Source organism: Arvicanthis niloticus, chromosome 1 (assembly GCF_011762505.2).
Source record: "Arvicanthis niloticus isolate mArvNil1 chromosome 1, mArvNil1.pat.X, whole genome shotgun sequence".
In the NCBI taxonomy this organism is placed as follows: Eukaryota; Metazoa; Chordata; class Mammalia; order Rodentia; family Muridae; genus Arvicanthis; species Arvicanthis niloticus.
In genome coordinates this window covers 77,235,759-77,246,420 of record NC_047658.1, presented here as the reverse complement: position 1 = coordinate 77,246,420, position 10,662 = coordinate 77,235,759, and the positions used below count along the sequence as shown (strand labels likewise).

Here is a 10,662-nt window from a genome sequence, read left to right as displayed (position 1 = left end):
CTCAGTAGAGACCTCTGACCACGTTCATTAGGTATTAGGCCGCTTGGATGGGCGAGCCTTGCAGCATGATTCCTGGGCCTCCTAGGCCTTGACTGAGAATAAGTCGAAACATTCCGTCACAATACCGACAGTGCTGTTGAAAAGCGTTTTATTTAACACCGTGCCGCTTTGTGCTGGAGGCAGGCTTCCCTGCTCGGTTCCTGGGGTGCGGCCCGCGGAGACCAGGCTCCGGGGCACGTGGGCGCCGTTGTGGGCCTCCGCGCTCCTCACAGGCTTCCCTTGCGCGCGGGAAGCAGGGGCTTCGCGTTTGCTGTCGAGCTTTGTCCCGGTGCAGACCCCGTCCACCTCCTGGGTCGGCATCCCGGGCCTTAGAAAAGTTTAGCTTCTTTAGGTGTGGCGTTCGGGGCTGGGGGACCACTCGCGTCAAGTGTGTGCCTCTGTCAGGGGCAGCCCGCCGGCCGGTGCGGTGAGTGGCCTCACAGCGCTTAGTCCCTCTGCCCTGAGGGAAAAGGTGGGCGGGAGGGTTAGGCAGTCGCCGAGCCCCGTTGCTATGGCAACCGCAGGCAAACCGGCCTCAGGGCCTCCAGCTGCCGGTCGGCCAGGCGTCCAGCGCCGAGGAGGGACCTGGGGATGACCACGGACTCTTTAGGAGTCTCCGGGGGCCTAAGCAGCTGGGACCTCATTTTCCCCTGGTCTGGTGTTTGGGGTGGTCCCTTGCTGCTTGGGTCCATCTACCCCTCCTCACTCCCATCCCATGTTCGCTACAGGAAACATTTTTGAAAGTTTAATGTGATCTCACTAAGGGTAAGTGTGTGTGGGAAAAAAGTCCTTAAAAGCTGTGGAGTTGTAAGGCCTTGGTTCCTTTCTGATTTCCTAAGAGCCTGACATCTAGTAGGATCTTGATATATGGTCTCTTCCTTGCACAGAGTGGATGCTCAGGAGTAGGGGGATAAGGGCAGTCCCCTGCTGATTCTGAGGATGGGGGATTTAAACCTGCTGGCTTGGTTTCCTAGATGCACGTTGGAATTTCTCACACAATTGTGGGGTGAAATGAGCCTCTATGTGGTATTGCCTTGTGAATGGCAAATCGAAAGTGGTTAAGTTAGTTGTCGGGGATAATTGTACATTCGGGGTACTCCTCATTCCTAAACAGAGTTGAGGACCCCTGCCCCCTGCTTTTTTTTGGTCTGACCACCCACCTTTAATATCAGAGCAAAATCCAGCCAGCCTGCAAATTCAACAGGTTTTCAACGTAAGCTTGCTCTCCTTGTTCTCCAGGTCATGTCTTCAAATCGTGAGCCTTACACAGAGATACTACACGTTTAAAATTCTAGTCTGTGTGAGCCACCAGTGTTCTTTTCCTGATGAATTATACATCTATTTCTTTTTCAAGCCTAGAATCTTGCTCTCATCAGTACCTATTTCTCTTTCTCTTGTGTCCATATTGCCATAAATTTGTGTTCATTTTATCTTCATACCAAAGATCAGATTTAACCACTTCTGTTTCTTCTTCTATCACCCCAGACTGGGCTACCATGCTCTTATTGTGTCTTCTTAATTGGTCTGAAGTCAGCATCCCATTTTAAAGTACTCCCAACTGTTTTTTTTTTCTGCTCTACAGCAGGAACAATATTTAAAATTTACAAATTGATTATGCTGGGTCAGAGAAATGGCTCCTTGGGTAAATAAATGTGCTTGCCACCAAGTCCAGTGACATGAGTTTGATGCTCAGGACCCACATGGTGGAAGGAGAAAACAGACTCCACAAGTTGTACATGGTACAGTCTAGGCACAGACTGGGGTACAGTCTACATGGTAGCCCAGTCTAGGGTGATAGAAGAAGAAACAGAAGTGGTTAGATCTGATCTTTGGTATGAAGATAAAATGAACACAAATTTATGGCAATATGGACACAAGAGAAAGAGAAATAGGTACTGATGAGAGCAAGATTCCTGGCTTAAAAAAGAAATAGATGTATAATTAATTAGGAAAAGAACACTGGTGTCTGATCCCAACACATGCACACACTAAATAAATAAATAAATAAATAAATAAAAATAGCACACAGGGAGTCCTGGATTCAATCCTAGCACGATAGATAGATAGATAGATAGATAGATAGATAGATAGATAAGTAAATAATTTAGGCCAGGCCTGATGGCTAGCTTTTACTTGTTTTCTTTCTGATGTAGTCTCTCTAGTAGCTGGGATTACAAGCATGCAGCATGATGCTTGGGTATATATAGACTCCTCTTCAGTTTTTCATCATGACTTTTGTCTCACCTCAGGACCTTTGCACATGTTCCTGTCCCTGCCATTGCTCTTTAATTAATTCTTGCTCACCCTTAATTCCCCAAGACCAAATGTTTCTTCAAAGTAATCACTATATTTGATTGCTTTGTCTGGAACACCTCCTCAACATTGGCTCTTCTGGCACAGTTATCTCTCTTCAGTAGCATTTGTGAGTCTGGCACACAGGGGGCATTAATAACTAGCTGGATGCTTGAGTTACAACTGTTTCCCCATGGCATTCAGTAGTATATGAAAATATCATGCTGTGCTTAGAAGCACAGACTATAGAAACAGATGGTTTACATGCTAATTCTAGTCCCATCACAGTTCCATACCTGAAACCCGTGGGGCTGATGTTTTATTTTATTGAAGGATGATATGATGTATGTAGTATACCACTTCTGAGATCCAGACTGTGTATATATGCTAAACCTATCTATGGTTTGAACAAGAATGGCACCCATAGGCCATTCTTTGAATGCTTGGTTATCAGGGAATGCTACAACTTGAGAGGGATTAGGAGGTGTGGTCTTGTTGAAGTAAGTGTAGCCTTGTTGGAGGAAGTGTGTTACTGGTGGGTGGGCTTTAGGGTTTCAAAAGCTCAAGCCAGGCCCAGTGTGTACCTCAACTACTTCTCTAGCACCCCATGTGCCTTCGTGCCACTGCCTTTGCTCCCTGCCATAGTCCCCACCATCATGGTAATGGACTAACCCTCTGAAACTGTAAGCCAGCCCCAATCCAGTGCTTTTCTTCCCAAGACTTGCAGTGGTCACAATGTCTCTTCATAGCAATAGAACTCTGACTAAGTGAACCCTGAATGTCATCAAGTACATTAACTTTTCTTTAGTATATAGAATCTACTCTTACTTGGGATAAAGGTGATGCATAGGTTGACATCAGTTTATGGCAAGGTTTAGCAACAAATAACTTACCAAAAAGCTATGGAAACATTTTGTTTCCATAGCATTTTGGATTTTTGAATTTCACTCTGGAATGTCAGAGTTTGTTTCAGTGTAACCTTAGTTCAGTCACCTTCTCAGTGCCTCAGATTTCTCACTGGGAGTCAGACATGACAAGCAGCACTAGTCTGCCTACAGTTCAATGTCATAGTGCTTTGAGAAGTGAGTGAATTACTCCATGTGAGCTACTTGGAACAGTGAATGGTGATTAGTAATATGTAAGGATCTGCTCTTACGCTATCTTCTTAGCTCCATAATCATACTATGAATGAAGCTTTATTAGCTATTATTATTAGTGGATATTTATATGTCAACTACAAATGTAATGATGAATGTCTTCATAATTTAATCTTCTCATTGTGTCCTTGTTGCTTAAGATCAATTTCTCAAAAATGGAATTACAAAGGACATGGATGCTGTAGTGTTCTTGAATTGTAGGGCTGCTCTGCTCTCCAAAAAGATGAGACAGTCTTCAGCTGTGTGATGCTCATGTGTTACTTGCAAAAACAAAAACAAAAACAAAACAAAACAAAACAAAACAAAACTTTACCCATTTCAGATTAAAGCTCCTCCTTATTTTAACTCATATCTTTGTTGTTTATTTGTTTAAGCATTAGAAATCTCATTATTGTTAGCTGTTTTGTTTATCCAAATTGCCTATACAAGCTCTTTGAAGGAATTTTTTTAGACATAGCGATTGTACACATTCATGTGGTAATGTGTGACACTTGAATACATGCACATAACATGTAATGATCAGATCAGGGCGTCTGACATATTTGTCACTTCAGGCATGTATCATTTCAAACTAGCAGTTTTAAGTTCTCTGTCATTGAATAGAGCTATCTGATTGTTCTGGGAATATGAGGAGTCATTCCTTCCACCCAGCTGCAACCCCGATCTACTTAACATACTGTCAGTTTTTCTTACCATTGTTTGTTTGGTTTCTTTACATTGTTCTCCTTGGCCTAGGCAGGACCCTGTATCCTGGGCTTTGGCAGGAATTAATGTGTCACTGGGGCCCAGGGCAGGTTGTTACTTGCCTGTTGGCTATACTGTACTAGCTGGTTTTGTGTCAACTTGACACAAGTTAGAGTCATCAGAGAGGAAGGAGCCTCAGTTGAGGAAATGCCTCCATGAGATCCAGCTGTAAGACACTTTCTCAATTAACAATCTGTAAGGGAGGGTCTAGCCCATTGTGGGTGGTGCCATCCCTGGGCTAGTGGTCCTGGATTAACAGGTTAAGCAAGCCAGGGGAAGCAAGCCAGTAAGCAGCACCCCTCCATGGCCTCTGCATCAGTTCCTGCCTCCAGGTTCTTGCCCTGTTTGAGTTCCTATCCTGACTTCCTTCAATGGTGAACAGCAATGTGGAAGTATAAGCTGCTTTTTGGTCATGGTGGCTTGTCGCAGCAATACAATCCCTAACTAAGACAGCTACTGAGTAAGGTAGAAAGCAATGTTTCAGAGGTTGTCTTGGGTGAAATCTGCAATATAGGCAGTGCTGACCTTCAGTACAATAGTGGGAAGAGAAAATGTATCCAGGAGGGAAGCAGAGGCCCAAGGTAGTTGATGGGGTTGGGGATGTGCATGGCTCAAGTTGGTAGAAGCTTCATTGTCTTTCCATAGGAACGTTGCAAATTCATCTGTGGAAGACGGGTGCTGTGGGCACTATGTTGTTGGTATAGTAAGAATACTAAACCAACCCTTTTCTTTTTCTTTTTTCCTTTTTTTGGATATTTTCTTTATTTACATTTCAAATGTTATCCCCTTTCCAGGTCTCTCCTCTGGAAACCCCCTATCCCATCCCCTTCCCCTTGTCTCTATGAGTGTGCTCCCCCACCCATCCACCCATTCCTGTCTTCCAGCCCTGGCATTCCCCTACACTGGGGCATCAAAACCCCTCAGGCCCAAGGGCTGCTCCTCCCACTGATGTCCAACAAGGCCATCCTCTGCTACATATGCAGCTGGAGCCATGGGTCCCTCCATGTGTTCTATTTGGTTCAGTCCCCGGGAGCTCCAGGGGTCTGGCTGGTTGACACTGTTGCTACCCCCATGGGGCTGCAACCCACCTCAGCTCCTTCAGTCCCTTCTCCAACTCCTCCATTGGGGACCCAGCCCTCAGTACAGGTTGGCTGTAAGCATCTGCCTCTGTATTTGTCAGACTCTGGCAGAGCCTTTTAGGAGACAGCCATATCAGGCTCCTGTCAGCAAGCACTTCCCACAATCCGCAATAGCATCTGGGTTTGGTGATTGTTTATGGGATGGATTTCCAGGTGGGGCACAACTCTTTGCTTTTCATACAAGGTTTCCCCCACCCCACACACAATGTTTTTTTGTTTGTTTTGAGGAGTCTTAAGGAATGAACTCGGGTCTCATACTATATACTCAATATTCCCTGGCTCCTATGTGGTTTTATACTTAGAATGTCCTTATGCAGAGACTAGTCAATAACCACATTTTCTTTAAAGTTTTTATTTTATGACAGTGGTAAATCAAGAGGTAATGACAGTAGGCATTGCCAGAGAGATGACAGAGAACCTAGGGAGACGGTACAGAGGGTAACAACAGTTTCATACAAGCAGGAAGTCCTGGGTTCAGAAACCAACACCTACCTAAAAGGCTGGGTGTAGCCAAATGGAGTATCTGTAACTTCACAGAGTTGGAGTGTTTGCGCTAACACAGGAGGATTATTGCTAGCTGCTAGCCTAGCTCCTGGTTCAGTGACTGACCCTGTCTCAAAGAACAAAGGTAGAGTTCAATAGATCAGGGCACCTGCCCCCGCCTCTGGCCTCTGTGAGTGTGCTAACAGGCACACACATAGAGAAGGTGCACACACTCCACACCACACCCCCAACACACACAGAGTTGACCAGTATATATATATATACTTCTCAGAAAAATGTTCTTTAAAAAATGATGCTCCAAAGGCTGGTGCTCGGGTCATCGTCATGTTTGACTGAAGAGGGAAGGAATGAGCTGGGCTGTACAGGGGTGGATGAGGAAGGCTTTCTAAAGTGCTGTAAACCAGACACTGTAAACTTGTAGAACTGTTTCTTATCTGTGAGACTCTGAGAAGGGGCTTCTGAAAGAAAAGATGTAATCCTGGAGATATTTTCTACTTTTATCAATGCGATGATCCTTCATAGTGTTTCACGTACTCACAGTTGCTACATACTGAGAAATAATGTCTATTTTAAAATAGAAGCTTAAATATGGAAAATGTGACCAAATTAATTGCTGCCTTTCTGGTCTACTCATAGGAGGTATTTCTCTCCCCCTCTGAATGCCACTACATATTAGTGAGGCTAATTATGTTTTGCTTGGATTTATCTTTAGGGTTCTAGAATGTGAATAATGGGATTATTAAAGAATAATCCCATTATTAAAGAATGTTTAACACTGTTGTTAAACTATATTAATATATTTGCTCTAAATTTACTAACTAAATTGAATTGTATAGTGCATAAGAAATGAATCACCTCCTAAGTCTTTGTGGTTTTATTGGCTCAATGTTGTTTTTTAAAAACATTTATAAAGCAGCAGTAATGGTTTTAATAACTAATCAAAATACCTTCCTAAGTACTGAAGACTACATAAAATTACCTTTTCAAATAATCATTGATTATTGACATGGAAATAGAGGCAAGACTATTTGTGGGGGGGGGGGGCAGAACCAGTGAGAGGCTGAGGGAAGACAGGGAAAGAGATGGGTGGGGGGGGGGCAAATAAATGTAAGTGAACATGTGTGACACTCTCAGAAGGAAAACATTGCTTTGCATATTTACCAAAAAATGAACAAAACCAAAACAAAATCATTGACGTTATCACTTTGAATTCCAGTCAGGATGAGTAATAAATTAGGAAAAAAATAAGAAAAAAAAAAACTCCAGGTTTTTTTTTGTGTGTATTTTTACTGTTGAAGATAGGTTTGATACTGCTAACAAGGTTTGATATGATACTGCACACCTATAATCACAACACTTGAGAGGCTGAGGCAGGAGTGAAAGTTTGAGGCCAGTTTGGGCTCGTCTCAAAAAAATTGTTACTATTGTCTTATTTCTGGACCTGAATTCTTTAGAAAGCAATATAAACTATTGTAAACATTTATTCAGCAAGTGTTTGATGGGCGCTAATGATGTGCCGGACTTAGTTTCCAGAATATTGAACTGTGTCTCTACATTTGTACTGCATGCATAAAAAGTTTGCTTGGAGCTCAGTATTTTTAACATGAGCTGGCAGTTATCGTGAAAAACTGATCATCTCAACCCATAACTATTAATTCATAGATTCACAACAAATGCATTATTGAAAATTCATGTAGTCTGGAAGGCCGGTGGCCACTGAGGTACTGGGCACTGTTTGGTAGTTACCTACCTGTGAGTACCTGTGAAGCTCAGGTTCCCGAGGCTGGCTTGAATTCTCTCCAGTTTGTTTGCTGGAAGCAGGTCTTACTCAGGATGACTTCCATGAGTTCCAGGGAGCTTAGCTCTTTACTGCCTGAGATTTTGGAGGAGAGAGCTCATATTTTTGAATATTTTTCATGGAATTCCAAGTAATTTTCTTCTCAAACTTCTTTTAAAAACATTTATTTATTTATTTAATTTATTTTGTGTGTGTGTGTGTGTTGCACGCACATACACGCACATAAGCATGCACATGTGTGGTATGTATGTGCATATATCATTGTGCATTGTTGTGCGAAACTATTCTGTGGAGATGTGAAGAACCCTTTACTTACCCAAGAAGGGGAAGTGTTGACAGACCAACATAAGGATACCACCAGAGTCCCACTTGGTGAACCAATGAATTTGTATTGTGTTTCTAACAGGATTACTGAGGGTTACTTGCAGGAACTGCAATGATTCAAAAGCACCTGCAACACCAGAAGCCCACCCTAGCGTGGGAGATGGCTTACAAAAGCTCGTTGGATGCCTCACAGGCAGCTGGACAGGTGGGAGAGTGTCTCTTGGAGGCAGCTCAGCTACTCTCTGCCTTCTTAGCAGTTCTTACTGTTAGGAGGCAGAAGAGAAGCCTAGTACATTTGGTCAGATTCTGGGGTTTCCTGAGTCCTTGGAGTTGTTTACTTCCTGGATCTTGATGAGCTTCCCCTCAGAATGTTCTGAGTCTTTAGAACTTACAGAGTTCTACACACATACATGTGGAGGTCAGAGAACAACATGTGAGGGTCGGTTCATTCCATCATGTAGGTCCTGGGGATCAAACTCAGGCCTTCAGGCTAGGCAGCATGTACCTTTACCTACTGATCCATCTCATTTACCCTCAAACAACTTTCTTAGTTAAAAAAAAAAAAACCCTTTATTTTATGAATAGCAACACAATTTATATATCATTTACCAGGATGTTTTCAAGGTTCATTTGTAGTGTACGTAGCATCTCATTTACAACCACGACCATTAGTTAACGGTCATTTGTGTTTTTTTTCCTTGGGCATTGTAAATGCTGCTGCTGTGACTGTGTGTGTACAAGTGTGGGCATGAACATGTATTTCCAGTTCTCTTCGTATGTATTGTATGCATGATTAGAGTTGCTGGTCTTCTGGGACCACCTTACACTGAACTACCTTACATTTTCCCAGCACCTTTCGAGGACACCTTTTTCTCAGAGGAACTTGATACTGACACAATAATGGGAAATGCTGACTGGCTAGGCAAGCAGTGCCAGCCTGTAGAGTCTGCTCTGCTGTGTTCAAATGGAGAGTCTATTGTGATGAGAATGCAGATATGCAAGTTATATTTAAGGGTTAATATCTGTTTTTGTTTTATGCTTCTTATTTGAAGTTCGGGTCTAGAAAAAGATTCTTTTTTTTTTTTTCTGTTATTTTTAGCATTTTTCCTCATACATCTGTTCTTTTAAATTTTTGCCTTCTTGATTTCTTGGATGTTACAACTCCACTTTACCCTGCCCTGAGTTACTTGCATATTTCCTTTGGTGTCATGAATCTGTCAGAGAGGATCTACTTTCTGTATATGCAGGCCTTAGCCACAGAAGACTTAGCATGTTCACCGTGGCCTAATGGAGACACAGCTTGTGGACAAGGACCCTGAGCTGGACCTCCCTTTGATCTTCTATACCCTCACCATGCTGGGCTTTGTTTCAAGGCTCAAAAGAGTGACTCAGGATTGAAGTGTGGCCCAGCAGTCTAGTTTTAGTCTCATTGGGGGTGGTCAATGTCCATACATTCATTTATTTATACCCTCAAGGCATAGCCCAAGCTGGCTCTACAGACATAAAAGAACCTGTCTGAAGTCCCAGAGGCTGCTTGTATAGAAGTTTGACCTAGAATCTTACCATGCTAAGAACTGTTGAAGGAGCAAGGTGTGATAGTGCACACCTATAATCCTAGGACTTAAAAGCAGAGGCAGGGGATAGCTGTCATTTCAAGGTCAGGCTGGTCTGGATAGGAAGGTCCAGGCTACCCAGGGCTACATAATAAGACCCTGCCTCAAAACCAAACAGCCATTGAAGGAACCTTCCTAAAAGGAGATTAGTTAGCTGTGGGAAGAGAGGGCAAGGCTGCTCTTTTATTATAATATTTGAAGAGTGGTTCATATACACTTGACAGAGGCCCATATTTTGGTTTTATGTTCTGGCCGTGCTACTGAGTACCTCTGTTTTTTTAAATCTACATTCCTTTCAGCCTAAAATAATTGTGTCTTCAGAAACATAGCATGCAGTGCCTGTGCTGATGAGATCTGGATTCTTGAGCAGACTGAGTAGCAGCATGGTAGCTTTTTGAGTTCAGCCATCAGTGAATTGAAACTGTAATAGCTGTATCTATTATACTCAGTTCCGAGTGAGTTATTAATAAGCCTTTCCTTGGTCCCATGTTATCTCTGGTTTACAGGCTAATTTGTTTTTAGTAGAATTTCCTTAAATTCTATTGGATGTTTTATTACTAGAATGTTTAAAATGGCTGATTGCTAGAATCTTCAGGGAAACTAAAGCCTTAATTATATTGAGTATTTTTTATTATAGTTGACTCTTTAGATGAGTTCAAAAGTAACTTATTTAAAGAAATGAATTGCCAAGTATTGATTTATATATTTTTTTATTCTCCTGGCACTTTTCACAGTGTTTATTAAGCCCTACCGTGTTGGAAGCAGGGGTTCCTGAGCTTGAGACTTTTCCATGTGACTATTAACTATGAGTAAATGTTGATCAGTTTGTAGACAGAACATTCAGTTCTAGGTGCCAGTTTTCAGTGACTGTATTGACAAATTGAATTTTATCTGTAGATTTAAGAGAGAAAGAGAGAGAGAGAGAGAGAGAGAGAGAGAGAGAGAACACAAGTACATGCCCAGCCCTGGAACTCTGTGTTTAACACCACATCTGGTGTTGCACATGTGATCATATTCATATATATGTATATATATCTATATATCTATCTATA

General features: G+C 42.4%; 1 protein-coding gene across 2 annotated transcripts in view; it reads left to right on the top strand.

Moving 5' to 3' along the window:
• Positions 1 to 281: 281 nt before the first annotated feature.
• Positions 282 to 10,662, top strand: part of Stk33 (serine/threonine kinase 33) — a 151,958-nt gene continuing 141,577 nt past the window's right edge. Inside the window, exon 1 of one of the 2 annotated variants that reach the window (XM_076940598.1) lies at positions 282 to 466. The gene's annotated coding sequence lies outside the window, so the exon portion shown is untranslated. Of the gene's footprint in view, positions 467 to 550; positions 805 to 10,662 lie in introns of those variants that run through there. The other variant, XM_034521583.2, reaches the window with a different exon arrangement.